Here is a 14646-nt window from a genome sequence, read left to right as displayed (position 1 = left end):
GGAGACATGAGGGAGTTGGCGGGGGCGGGGTGGGGGGAAGACTGAGTTGGCCTGCAGGGCTGGTTTTTCCTTTAGAGGAGAGTGTGTTGGGCTATATGCTGGGTGGGGCCCGTGAAGCATTGAGGAAGCTTTGATTACTGAACTGAATCTAAGTTTCAGAGGCTTCCCAAGCTGGTGCTAGCACTAAAGGACCTTTCGTAGGCATGGGGCATCTCCCAACTTCTTTCGTAGCTATTTTATTAGCTGCCCTCGCCTTCTCACTGATAAATAGCCCAGACATGACGGCTGAATCCTGTAGCCAATTTCTTCGAGGCAGTTTCAGAGGCTGAGCAGGAAGGGCAAGAAGCACAGGGAGGAGGGGAGGAGGACCCAACCTTTGTGCCTTGAAAAAGACTTTATTTTGTGCTGGAGTTCCAAGGAACATGCTATGAGCTGATATCTAAGAAAAAAGAAGAGAAAGAAATCGTTCAGGTACATTGAAACTGGATTGGTCCTTGGAAAACTGCAGCAAAGCACTAGATAAAGATGCCCTCCTAGAACGAGCCAGCTCAAGGTCAAATGCCAACCGTAATAATGACCTGCCCACGTTTACAAATCCTGAAGCTCATGGCAGGAAGGTCATCAAATGAGAGACACACATACTGTTGGGCATGTGACTAAGTTCCAGACACTATTAGGTGGAGTCATCTGCAACTGCCATTTTACCCAAAATGCTTCTATCTGAGATTAACTCTGTTGATTCACTATATATATGTACATGTACATGTATATGTATATATGCATACATATACACATATACATACACACACACATATATGTATATATATATATATATATATATATATATATATATATATATATGTATCTTCCAAGCACTGCTGTTTTCTGTTTTGTTCTTGGTAGGGATTTCTATTCAGCAGGCCCCAGTGACCTGCCTCCTTACCTTAGACAGTGGTCCACTTGCTTCAAAGAGGTGAGGGTTAACCTTGATCTTCAATGTGATTGTGTTGAGAAGCACAGTAGAAAACATCTCTGCTGCTGATAAGGAGTGGAGTAGGATAAGGCCATTTCCAAAGATGATTAACCAAGGAAGGAGTAGCGTCCCTGAACGTAGATAGCACCATCCACTCGGCTGAAGGCCTAAGTGGAATTAAAGAGAAAGAAGGGCTGGGCTCAGTGATAAAATACCTGCCCCGCATGCATGAGACCTTGGGTTTGATCCCCAACATAGACAAAAAGGATAAGGTAGATGAAGCCCCCTGACATCTTTCTGTTTTATCTTTCTCTGCCTCTCCCTGCACCATCTCCCCTTTCTCTCCCCTTTCTCTGACCACCATGGTCTGAACAGCTCTGCTTCTCCACACTCTTCCACCATGATTCTCTGTACCATCACAGCCCAAATCCAATGGAGCCAGATCCCCATGGAGTGAACGCTCTAAAACTTTGAGACAAAAATCTTTTCTCCTTTTAAATTGTTCTCTTAAGTATTGGTTACATCAATACAATAATAGTGATGATATTCATGATATTAAAAAAAATCTAACAAGCTGTGGCTCTAAGGAGAGCCAAATGAAGAAATGAAACAGTGTCTGGCATATAGTGTCCTAAAGTACAACCAACAAAGATGGTCTGTCTGCTCTGCCTCAAGCACGGTTCCAGATTTCCTTCATCTGAGGAACTTCCTCTTCCCTAGGCAAAACTTATGGATGAGTATTTGAATCTTTTTAGGGCTGGCAATAAAATTCTAAAATAACACTCTAATTTTCTCCTCAGATAATTTTATCTTCCCTGACAAGGATTATGAGCCAAGGGTACCCATTTTTCCTGGCTGTATGGACCCAAGGTGGGTCTATAAGAATCTCCAACATTTCCCAAGGCACATTATGCTTTGCTCTGGTACTGCAGCTATGCTGTGCTCTTCAATTGTTTTCCCAACAAAGACAATGGACATTTGTTGGGATCAGGAAAATAATTTATCAGATTGTTATCGGTTCCATTAAAAATTAACTTTTGTTGTTGCAACCAAAGACTCAACAGTATTAAAAGAAGGTACTGTAACTCACTTTTATGAAATAACTAGGCTGGCCAACATTTACTGACTGTCTAGAGTTTGGCTGTGTGGTAATGTTGGCGGTGGGTTCTTGACCTCGTCTTGCAGATAAGGCCTTATTCTGTAGCCTTCAACATTTCTGAACGGCTGCTCTTCACCTCTGGCTCCACTCTTCCAAATCCAATTCTCCTGTCTCATCTATAGCTCGATTGCAGACACCCTGCTGCAGCCTCCCTCCCCGCTGCCCTCCCACCCCATCTTCAGTAGATCACACAGACTTTTCCCTCCAAACTGCCTCCCACCTATTGCTTTATCCCAACCCCCTGACTCTAGCAGGTATTCCCTGGGAACCTGCAGGCCACTCATGCCAGGGAAGCAGGTAGGCTAACTACTTATCTTCACCACCACCCCCTCCTCTCCAAATCCAATTCCTCAGTCTCACTCCATCTCTACATCAAATCTCCTGCTGCAGCTCCTCCCATTCCTCTCCACTCCGATATCCAGTGGATCATGAAAATCTTCTCCACTAACTTTTTTCTCTACTGGTCCTGTTATCCCAGCCCCCAACACCAGCAGGCATTGTCTGGGATCCTCCCTGACAAGTTTAACAGAGACGCAAGTAGGTCATCAAATCAGGCCGGCAGGCTTAAGTTCTTCACTCTCCCTCCTCCCCTCCACATCCAGTTCCCCAGATTCATCCCCAGCTCTGTAGCAGACCACCTGGTGTGGCATCTCCTCACTCAGTTGCCCTTATTCCCAAGGAACCAAAGGGAACCTGATAGAATGTCTTGCTTTCCTCCCTCCTGTGGACCCCCTCAGGCATCACCCCAGCCTGTTCCCTTCTGTAAGGGTCCACTCCCAATACCTAGAAACACATTTTACCCAGAACACCAAAAGAGATTGACCTTGGAATTTCATACCAGGCAATAAATACACAGACAACACACTCTCCTAGGAACCAGAGGACAACAGAAACCAAAGATCAAAACAACAAAACAAGACGAGCTCAGCTCCTAGAGTTACAATGTTTCCAAATCCAGATGCCTAGATGCTGTGGGGTGGTGGACTGTGAGAAGCAGCTGGGTGCTTGGTCGAGCATAAGCCTGGAACCCCAGACCCTTATTGGACTGCAGGAGTTTGGCTCTGCTCCAGGGCCCTGGTTCTTTTCATTTAGCTTCAGCCCTCCACAGCCCCTCCCACAGAGAGGTCAATCACTAGGAATAGGCCTCAGGCCCTAGAGAGATTTACATGCTAAAGAGATGCCTTGACGGCCAGAGGGCGGAGCCAATTAAACATTCTTCCCCAGCCTCTCCCCCTCTCTCTCCTTCTTTAACTCAGGTCTGCCCTGAGTTTCACAGGGGTGCACATCCAAATTCAACCATCATCCATCATTTCAACAAAGCCGTTTTAGAAGCCCACAGACTTTCTCACGTCATTGGGGCCGTGCTGTGAGGAACCATAGAGAAGGCCTTCAATGCACCACTGTAGCCACAGCCACCATGCCTAACTTCCAGCCTGAAGAAACTTTCAGTGTTCCCAGCCACAATACCCGCAAGATGCCACAGTAAAAACATAATTGATAAGAGCCAGGACAATGTCTCCAATAAAACCCAGCAACCCTGAGTATTGCAGCATAGCTGAAGTACAAGACAAAGACTTTTGAAGAGCCTTTATGGGCATGATAGAGGTTCTTAAAAAGGAAATGGATAAATCTGGTAAAGAAATCTATGAAAACACAACAATGGAAGCAACTGAAAGAGACTAATAGAGAGGATACAAACACAGAATTTATTCTTCTACTGCACCTAAGAAACACACCTAAACATCAAGTCAAGAATTGACATCACCTCAGGGTAAAAGGGTAGAAAAAGTATTCCAAGCAAATGGATCAAAGAAGCAAGTCCGTATAGACATTTTAAAATCTGACAAAACATACTTTAAACAAAAATTAATCAAGATAGGAAAGTATACTACATATTCATCAAAAGCAAAAGGACACTGAAATTCTTTAATTTATTTTTTATTGAATATTTTATTTATATTTCAGATGCCATCCCCTTTCCCCATTTCCCCTCCCTAAAAAAAAAACCCTATTCCATATCCTTTTTGCTTTTATATAATTTTTAATGTTAATCAAAGGCTTTGTAAGTTTGGTCATGCTCAATAACAAGATGCCCATACAACCAGAAGTGTAACCCAATACCCAACCTAGATACATCAACTATGTTTGATTGGTGGAGACACTCGAACATCTGCCTTCATGTTTCTCTCTCTCTCTCTTTCTCTCTCTCTTTCTCTCTCTCGCTTTCTTTCTCATCACCTAGCTACTCCTCTCCTCTTCCTCTCCTTACTCCTCCTCTTCCTCTCCTTCTCTCACCTTAGCTCCTCCTACATATCACTCTTCCTGTTAAAATAAAACTTTTCTCTCAAAATACAATTAGAGCATAACTACACCAATTTGTATCAGTAAGATACAAGATAGACCTAATACCCAGTCCATCATTTTGTTGACCAGCCAGAACCTCTATCATCTCTCCTAACTAAAAGACTTAGTTCTGAACCTGGCTTTTTTCTTGGCTTTAGAATGAACATCAACTGAAAACCATCCACTCAAATCTTTTCTCTCAAAGCAAATAGCCAGAATTGGCTATGGGACTATAAGTTTTCAACCCTGTCAGAAATCCAGAATGACTGAGTTAACTGAAATTATGGAAAGCACAAAGCATAGCTTCTAAAACTTAGCCAATTAATAGAGACTGCTGAACACCTGGACAGTCCCTATACTACAAAGTGTTGGAGTATCTGATCTTCAGCCTTCTGGCCCAGGATCATCTGACAGACCTATTGATGCAGAATTATTATGGGCTGATTACTCTGTCTTGGCATATATAATCAGTTGACTATTCCACAAGTGTGTCCTTTTCTGGACAGTAATTTGTCTGTAGATGAAAAGAGGCAATTCTTGCCTAGTGGCTGTCTAACCACAACTGGAGTAACTCCAAAGATGCTCAATTTCTTTTTAGAATCCAAGACAGGAAGCTGTCAGGAGCAGACAGGTCTCTAATCAAACTGGACATGAATACAGAAATGTTTGTATCATCAATTCTGTGGACTTCTGCTGTTTTGAAAACCAACTATCCATGTAAGGCAATCTGGACTGTTGTCTGTTAACTCCTCTCAGCTATTTCTAAATAAAATATAGAAAATACCCTAACAATAAACTCAGAACCATGAATTTGCTATAGGCCCTTAACTCATAGCCTAACCATCTCAAATCAGTTTAAAAAGTTAAAGAAGGACTGGGTTTAAGCCTTGTATTCCTAAATGTGTTATATAGGCACAATGCCTATGAGAGTAACAATATTAATCTCACTTTTATATCAATAAGAAGCTCGTACCAATGAAAACCTGAAGTTTGAAATCAAAGTAAATTTTGTATCATTTAAGAAATTATAATTCCATCTTAATAACAATTACACATGTTTCTACCAATAGGTTGTGGATATGCAATATATTCTAGCTAATCCTTCCTGTTCCAACAAAAACACTACTTTTCCTTAGAAAGACAGCCCAATATTAACCACCTCAGTCCCCAAGCCCAGGGAATAGGGGTGCTGACTCTTCATTAACTTCTTCAAGCTATTATGGGCATTGAGATATTAGAAGAGGGGCAGGGGAAGAGTAAATTAACAAGCCTCTGACACTGTGTCTTCACTGCATCCAGCTGAAATTCCAAGACATCAGAGGTTTGAGCAGGTCTGCTCAGCTTGCTTGATGAGTAGATACACTAAAGGCTGTGTATTCTGCAATATACAATTCTCAAAACAAATTTTAATATGAAGATAATTTTTTGTTTGAATTCTGAAATCTAGTCTTCTGGTGGCCTGCCTCTGTCATGTCTAATCCATATAATTCTGGGAGTTTCTATGAGGGTGTGCTCTCATCATCCTCCCATTCCTGCTTCCCTGCTCTCAAATTCCCCAACACTAGGGAATCCAAACTTTCAGGCACCAAGGCTGTCCATTTCCACTGATACCTGACAAGGCCACCCTCAATTGCCTATACAGGTGGAGCCATGAGTCCCTCCCTTTGTTTTCTTGTGCTGCAGATTTTAGAATAGCTACTCCAGCTTGTTTCTTAGGACCATTTGCTTGAAAATTGTTTTTCCAGCCTTTTAGTCTAAGGTAGAATGCTGTGGCCCAAGCTGCCCCACTGTTGGGCACCAGAAATGTTGAGAACTGCACTATCAATGTTGGAACCGGCACAGCCAAAAGCCTTGGGGGCTAAACTGTTAGAGCCCACACTACCCCAAGCTGCTCCAGTCTGCAGGTCAGGGTTCAGCAAGAGAGAGAGTGAGGAAGGACTGGAGGAATTGAGACCAGACAGAGTGTGATTCAATCCGGTTTATTCTTCAGGCTCTCTTCCTAGTCCAAGTCCCAAGTCTTGAGTTCCTAGTCCCTAGTGCCTCCAAGTTCCAAGTTTCTCTTCTTGAGTCTCATGTGCCTACTCCAAGTGCCTAATACTTAATAATAATTTCTTCTGTCTGCCCCTAGCCTTTTGTATGTCTCACTTCTAAGCCACGCCTTTAAGTCACACCTTTAAGTCATGCCCTTAGGTCTTGTCTCTAAATCTGATCTTTAAGTCACGCCCTTAAGTCACACACCTTTAAGTCTCACACACCCAAGGGAAGATCTAAAGGGTATCTAAAACCAGATGTTATCAGAGTGTGCTCAGCTGTTGTAGGCTATTGTAATCAAGTCTCTTGTCACGGTATATGGCTCAAGATGGCTTCAAGGATGATAGCCGCCTTCTGTTGGCTCCCCACAGTAGACTCTGTCTTTGTCACTGAGGTGGGTTTCCTGTATGCAGCAAAATGCTGGGTCCTGTTTATGTATCCAGTCTGTTAGCCTATGTCTTTTAATTGGGGAATTGAGTCCATTGATGTTAAGAGATATTAAGGAATAGTGATTGTTGCTTCCTGTTATTTTTGTTATTAGAGGTTTTTTTATTATCTTTGTGTGGCTATCTTCTTTTGGATTTGTTGGAAGAGGATTACTTTCTTGCTCTTTCTGGGGTATAATTTCCCTCCTTGTATTGGAGTTTCCCGCTATTATCCTTTGTAATGCTGGGTTTGTGGAAAGATACTGTGTAAATTTGGTTTTGTCCTGGAATATCTTGATTTCTCCATCTATGGTAATTGAGAGTTTTGTTGGGTATAGTAGCCTGGGTTGGCATTTGTGTTCTCTTGAGGTCTATATGACATCTGTTCAGCATCTTCTAGCTTTTATAGTATCTAGTGAGAAGTCTGGTATAATTCTGATAGGTCTGCCTTTATATGTTACTTGGCTTTTTTCCCTTACTGCATTTACTTTTCTTTCTTTGTTTTGTGCACTTGGTGTTTTGATTATTATGTGATGGGAGGTATTTCTTTTCTGGTCTACTCTATTTGTTGTTCTATAGGCTTCTTGTATGTTTATGGGCATCTTTATCTTTAGATTAGGGAAGTTTTCTTCTATAATTTTGTTGAAGATATTTATTGGCCCTTTATGTTGGGAATCTTCACTCTCATCTATACCTATTATCCTTAGGTTTGGTCTTCTCATTGTGTCCTGGATTTCCTGGATATTTTGTGTTAAGAACTTTTTGCATTTTGCATATTCTTTGGCAGTTATGTCAATATTTTCTATGGTATCTTCTGCACCTGAGATTCTCTCTTCTATCTCTTGTATTCTGATAGTGATGCTTGTGTCTATGACTCCTGATTTCTTTCCTAGGTTTTCTATCTTGAGGGTAGTCTCCCTTTGTGATTTCTTTATTGTTTCTACTTCCATTTTTATGTCCTGGATGGGTTTGTTCAATTCCTTCACCTGTTTGGTTGTGTTCTCTTGTAATTTTTTAAGGGATTTTTGTGTTTCCTTTTTAAGGGCTTCTACCTGTTTATCTGTGTTCTCTTCAAATTCTTTGAGAGTGTTATTTATGTCCTTCTTAAAGTCCTCTATCATCATCATTAGAAGTGATTTTAAATCTGAGTCTTGCTTTCCTAGTGATATGAGGAATTCAGGACTTTCTTGTGTGGGAGAACTAGGTTCTAATGATGCCAAGTACCCTGGGCTGCTGACGCTTATGTTCTTGCACTTGCCTTTTGCTATCTGGATCTCCTTAGTGCTACCTGCCCTGTCTCTGACTGGAGCCTGTCTTTCCTATTATCTTGGTTGTATCAGAACTGTGTGGGGTGGGTGTTACTACTGGGGTTAGAGCTTGGTCCCAAGATCTGCTCAGTGCTCAGGGGCAGACAGGAAGGAACCAGTGCTCCAGGCCAAGAGTGACTTCCTGGGTCCTAGTGGGTCCCAGTTACTCCCTGTTTGGGGCAGGTATTGCTGTCTCCTTACCTAAGTTACTGCTCGGGTTAGAGCTCCTTGGAGGCCTGTTTCCTCTGGGTTCTGTGAAATTGGGGGCAGAGCTGCTCAGTGCTCAGATCCAGACCAAAAAGTTGACACTGAAATTCTTAACATTTATTTGTCAAACACAAGATCATCAAAGTTCTTTCTAAACCACTACTTTAGCTTAAATCACATTTTGACCCTTACACACTGATATACCCTTGTCTTGGTTAGAGTTTTACTGTTGTGAACAGACACCATGACCAAGACAACTCTTAGAAGGACAACATTTATTTGGGGCTTGCTTACAGGTTGGAGGTTTAGTTCATTTTCATCCAGGCAGGAGCATGGCAGAGTCTAGGCAGACATGGAGCTGGAAAAGCTGAGAGTTCCACCTCTTGTTTCAAAAGCATCTAGCAGGAGACTGACTTCCAGGCAGTTGGGATGACGGTTTCAAAGCCCACGCCCACAATGACACACTTATTCCAACAAGGTTACACTTCTTAATAGTGCCAGTCCCTGAGCTGAGCATAAACAAACCATCACAACCCTACTCGAAACAATAGATGGGCCATCAAGACAAAGACTAAACAGAAAAGAGTTGACATCATAAACCAAAAGACCTAACAGATATTTATGGAAAACTGCATGAAAACCCCAAAGAATATACTTTTTTCTAAGCACTTCATGGAATTTTCTCCAAAGTAAACCACAGTTTTGGACACAAGCAAGTCTCAACAGATACAAAATAAATGAACTAGCATACAGAATCCTAGTTTATTATCTGAGGATAAATCTGGATATCAACAATAGTAGAAAGCTTGCAAATTCATAGAATTCACTGTTGAATGAAAACTGAGTCAAATCAGAAATAAAGAAAAAAAAATAAAGACTTTTAAGAATTGAATGAAAATGAATACAACATATACCTCAACTTACTGGATACAATGAAGGCTTTTCTAAGAGGGAAGTTCATAGCACTAGATGTCTACAGAAAAAAAAAAGTTAAGTGATCTCATATTAATACCCTAACAGCACATCTGAAATCTCTAGAACAAAAAAAAAAAAAAAAAAAAAAAAAAAAAAAAAAAAAAAAAAAACCACCCAAAAGGAGCAGATAGCAATGAATAATCAAGTTCAGGGCTGAAATCAATAAAATATGAACAAAAATATTACAATCAACAAAGCAAAGTGTTGGTTCTTTGAGACAATTAGTAAAATTGACAAACCCTCCCTTATACAAAACATCCAAAGTAACAAAATCAGAAATCAAAAAGGGGGACATAACAACAGACACTGAACAAATCCAAGGACTCTTAAGGACATACTTTAAAAGCTATTCTCTCTTCAACAAGGTAGCCAAGTGGCAGATGCTAACAGGCAGACCTTTGTGAAGACCCTGACTGGCAAGGCCATCACTCTTGAGACCAAGCCCAATGACACCATCAAGAATGTGATGGCCACCATCCAAGACAAAGAAGGCATCCCAACTTCCCAGCACCATCTGATATTCCCTGGCAAGAAGCTGGTGAATGGCCACAACCTGTCTAACTACAACATCCAGCAACACCTGGTTCTGGGCCTGCGTGGTAGAGCCATCCCTTTTCAACTTGCCCAGAAGTATAGCTGTGGCAAGATGATCTGTCACAAGTGCTAGGCATGTTTACATCCCCTGCAGTCACCTGCTGCAAGAAGTATGGACACACCACCAACCTGTACCCCAATAAGAAGGTCAAATAAAGCTGGAGCTATATTTGGCCCATGACCAGGGAACAAGTAAAGTTCCCTTGCATTGACTGGAAAGAAACAAAAACTAACCAACAAACTAACAACAACAAAAAACCTGTACAGTACCAAATTGGAAAATCTAAAAAAAACAAAATGGATAATTTTCTCTATAAATTTTCTCTATATGTACCATTTACCAAAGTTAAATCAAGACCAGATATACAGTTTAAATGGAACTATAACCCCTAGTGAAATAGAAGTAGTCATTAAAATCTCCCAATTAAAAATGCCCAGGGCCAGATGGTATTAGCACAGAATTCTACTAGACTTTCAAAGAATTGATGCTAATACACCATAAATTATTCCACAAAATAAAAATACAAGGAACACTACCCAATTTGTTTTACAAGGCCACAGTTGTTACCCTGATACTCAAACCACATAAAGACCTAACAAAGAAAGACAATTATAGGCCAATTTCCCTTACAAGCATAGATGTAAAAATTCTCAATAAAATACATGCAAACTAAATTCAAGAACACATCAAAAAAGATAGTTCATCATGATCAAGTAGGCTTCATCCCAGAGACGCAGGCATAGTTTAACAGATGTAAACTGATAAATGTAATCCACCATATAAACAAACTGAAACACACAAAAAAATACATGATCATCTCATTAAATACAGAAAAGGCCTTTGACAAAATCCAACATCCCTTCATGATAAAAGTATTGGAGAGAGTAGGGATACAAAAGACATACCTCAACATAATAAGGTAGTTTATAGCAGCAGAAGGAGATCAAGTGGATACAAATTGGAAGGGAATAAGTCAAAGTATCTTTGCAGGTAATATAATAGTACACAAAAGTGAGCCTAAAATTTCTACCCGGAAACTCCTACAGCTGATAAACACTTTCAGCAAAGTAGCTGTATAAAAAAATAGAACTCACAATGCCAAATGCACTGGGAAAGAAAACAGGGAAACAACGCCTTTCACAATAACCTCACACAATATAAAATATCCTGGGATAACTCTAACCAAGCAGGTGAGAGACTTAGACAACAAAATGTTCAAGTCTTTGAAGAAGGTATCAGAAAATAGAAAGATCTTTCATAATCATGGATGGATAGAATTAATATAGTAAAAATGGACATACTACCAAAATTAATCTACAGACCGCAGACCTCTACTCTCCTGCCACCTCTCTGTCCACCTTTATCAGACCTGCAAATCAGGAAACATACAGACCTGTGGATCCCAAAACTGACAGATCTGCTGATCCAGAACCATACAGTCAAGAAAACCCATCAGAGACTTGCCATACTAGGTCCATCAAGGTTAACCCCCTCCAGATACCTACTACAACAAGAACATCCAGAGACCAAAACCATCCAGATGGCTAAAGATCCTCAGAAGAACACAATCAACAAAAGCCAGGGCAACATGACAGATACCCCCACTACACTAAGCCCTGGATATCCTAACAAACTGAAACACAAGAAAATAACATTAACTCCAATCTTATAAAGATGATAAAGGCAATAAAGAAGAAATTAATAAATCCCTTAAAGAAATACAGGAAAATAAAATCAAACATATAGAGGTCTTTAAAGAGCAACCAAATAAGTCCCTTGAAGACATACAGGAAAATACAATTAAACAGGTAAAGGGAATAAATAGAACTATGTTAGACCTGAAAGTGAAAATAGAAGCAACAAAGAAAACACAAACTGAGGAAATCCTGGAGATGAAAATCCTAGGTAAGAGAACAGAAACAACAGATGCAAGCATCACCAACAGATTACAGGAGATGGAAGAGACAATCTCAGGCATAGAAGATACAATAGAAGAAATAGACATATCAGTCAAAAAAATTAAATCTAGAAAATTCCTGACACAAAACATCCAGGAAATCTGGGACACCATGAAGACCTAACCGAAGAATAATAAGAATAGAAGAAAGTAAAGAGTTCCAGCTCCAAGGCTCAAAAAATATTCTCAACAAAATCATAGAAAAAAAACTTTCCCAAGCTAAAGAAAGAGATGCTTATAAATATACAAGAAGCTTATAGAACATCAATTAAACTGGACCGGAAAAGAAAATTCTCTCACCATATAATAATCAAAACACAAAAATCAAAACACAATGAAAGAATATTAAAAGCCACAAAGTAAAAAGGCCAGGTAATCTACAATGGTAGACCTATCAGAACTAAATCCGACTTCTCAACAGAGACTCTAAAATCTAGAAAGGCCTAGAAAGATATCTTACAACCTCTAAAAAAAAAAAAAAAAAAAAAAATCACAGATGTTAACCTAGACTACTATACTCAGCAAAACTTTCAATCACCATAAATGGAAAAAAACAATGTATTTCAAGACAAATTCAAATTAAACAATATCTATTCACAAATCCAGCCCTACAAAAAATAGTAGAAGGAAAACACCAAGCCAAGGAAAAAAAACTACATCCAAGAAAACACAAGAAATAAGTAACTCTGTACCAGCAAAAACAAGGAAAGCATACACAAACACACACACACACAAACACACACACACCACCAACAACAACAACAAACAACAAAATAGGAATTAACAATCACTGATCATTAATATCTCTCAACATCAATGAACTCACTTCTCCAATAAAAAGACACAGGCCAACAGAATGGATGTGAAAACAGGATTCATCATTCTGTTGAATACAAGAAACATTCTTCAGCAATAATGATAGATGTTACCTCAGAGTAAAGGGCTAGAAAAAAGTTTTCCAAGCAAACAGACTCAAGGAACAAGCTGGAGTAGCCATCTCATATCTAACGAAATATACGTTCAGCCAAAATTAATCAAAAGTAACAGGGAAGGACACTTCATACTCATCAAAGGAAAAATCTACCAAGATGATATCTTAGTTCTAAACATCTGTGCCCCAAACAGAAAGGGCACCCACATTTGTAAAAGAAACATTGCTAAAGTTTAAATCACACATTGAACACCACATTAATAGTGGGAGACTTCAACACCCCACTCTCACCAATTGACAGGTCACCAAGACAAAAACTAAACAGAGAAATAATAAAGTTAAAAGACATTGTAAATCAAATGGATCTAACAGACATCTGTAGAGTATTTAACCCAAGCACAAAAGAATATACCTTCTTTTCAGTACCTCATGGATCCTTCTCTAAAACTGACCATATAGTCAGTCATTCACAAAGCAAGCCTCAACAGATACAAGAAAATTGAAATAATGCCTTGTGTCTTACCAGACAACTATGGATTAAAGCTGAACTTCAACAACAACAGAAACACTTGAAACCCTACACACTCTTGAAGCCTGTTTGCTTTCTTTTTTGTTTGTTTCATAATTTTAATTACATTTTGCAATAGGATATAGATAGCAGTTGGACAAGTAAGCACACTCTCGCAATATGTCTGCAGCCTGATTTGCCTGTTTGCTTGCTTGCTTGCTTGCTTGCTTGCTTGCTTGCCTGCTTCCTTTTTTTGTGGAGCATGTTTTAAATCCATGTATATTTGCAGTTTTCTTTATTGTGTGTCTTTGCTGGTTTTGATAGTAGAACGTGTCTTAGTTACTTTTCTATTGCTGTGAAGAGACACCATGACGATGGCAACTTATAAAAAGAGGTGGCTAATTGAAGGCTTGCTTACACTTTCAGAGGTTGAAGCCATGACCATCATTGCAGTGAGAAAGGCAGCAGACAGGCAGGTGTGGTGCTGGAGCAGCAGCTGAGAGCTCCTGTCTGATTAGAATAGCCTGTCTGACATGTGGGCTTTTGAAATTTCAGATCCCACTCCTAGAGACACACCTCCTCCAACAAGGCCGCATCTCCTAAACTTTCCCAAAACAGTTTTACCAACTAGGGACCAAGCATACAAATACCTGAGCCTGCAGAGGCCATTCTCATTTAAACCACCACAGAGTAATACTGACTTCATAGAAGGGGTTTTCTGTGTTCTTTTGAGTTGTCTAAGAAGAATTGGCTGTAGATCTTTGAATGTCTGTTAGAATTCTGTTTTGAATTCATTTGGCTCTGGACTTTAAAAAAAAAAATTTACACTGGGAGAATTTTTATTATAATTTCAATCTCATTTGTTATGGGTCTATTTAGGTTGTTTAATTCTTCTTGGTTTAATTTTGATAGCTTGTGTAAATCTAGAAATTCAACCATTTCTTTTAGGTTTTCCAGCTTAATGGAGTACGGTTTTTTTGGTTTTTTTTTTTTTTATTATTATTATTCCCTTATACGGGAGACAGATCTAGATAGGAAAGGAGGTGGGGAGGACCTGGGAGGAATGGGGGAGGGGAAACTGCAATCAGGATATATTATATGAGAAAAAAATCAATTTTGTTTTGTTGTTGTTGTTTTTCTTTTTTGGCTTTGAAGCAGGGTTTCTCTGTGTAGCCCTGGCTGTCCTGGGACTCACTCTGTAGACTAAGATGGTCTCATACTTCTAAGATGATCTC

The 14646-nt window shown here is 39.8% G+C and overlaps 1 pseudogene; it reads left to right on the top strand.

Moving 5' to 3' along the window:
- Positions 1–3728: 3728 nt before the first annotated feature.
- LOC117712392 (ubiquitin-ribosomal protein eL40 fusion protein-like) lies at positions 3729–10170 on the top strand (annotated as a pseudogene).
- Positions 10171–14646: the final 4476 nt, after the last annotated feature.

Source organism: Arvicanthis niloticus, chromosome 7 (assembly GCF_011762505.2).
Source record: "Arvicanthis niloticus isolate mArvNil1 chromosome 7, mArvNil1.pat.X, whole genome shotgun sequence".
In the NCBI taxonomy this organism is placed as follows: Eukaryota; Metazoa; Chordata; class Mammalia; order Rodentia; family Muridae; genus Arvicanthis; species Arvicanthis niloticus.
This window is presented reverse-complemented; position numbering and strand designations above follow the sequence as displayed.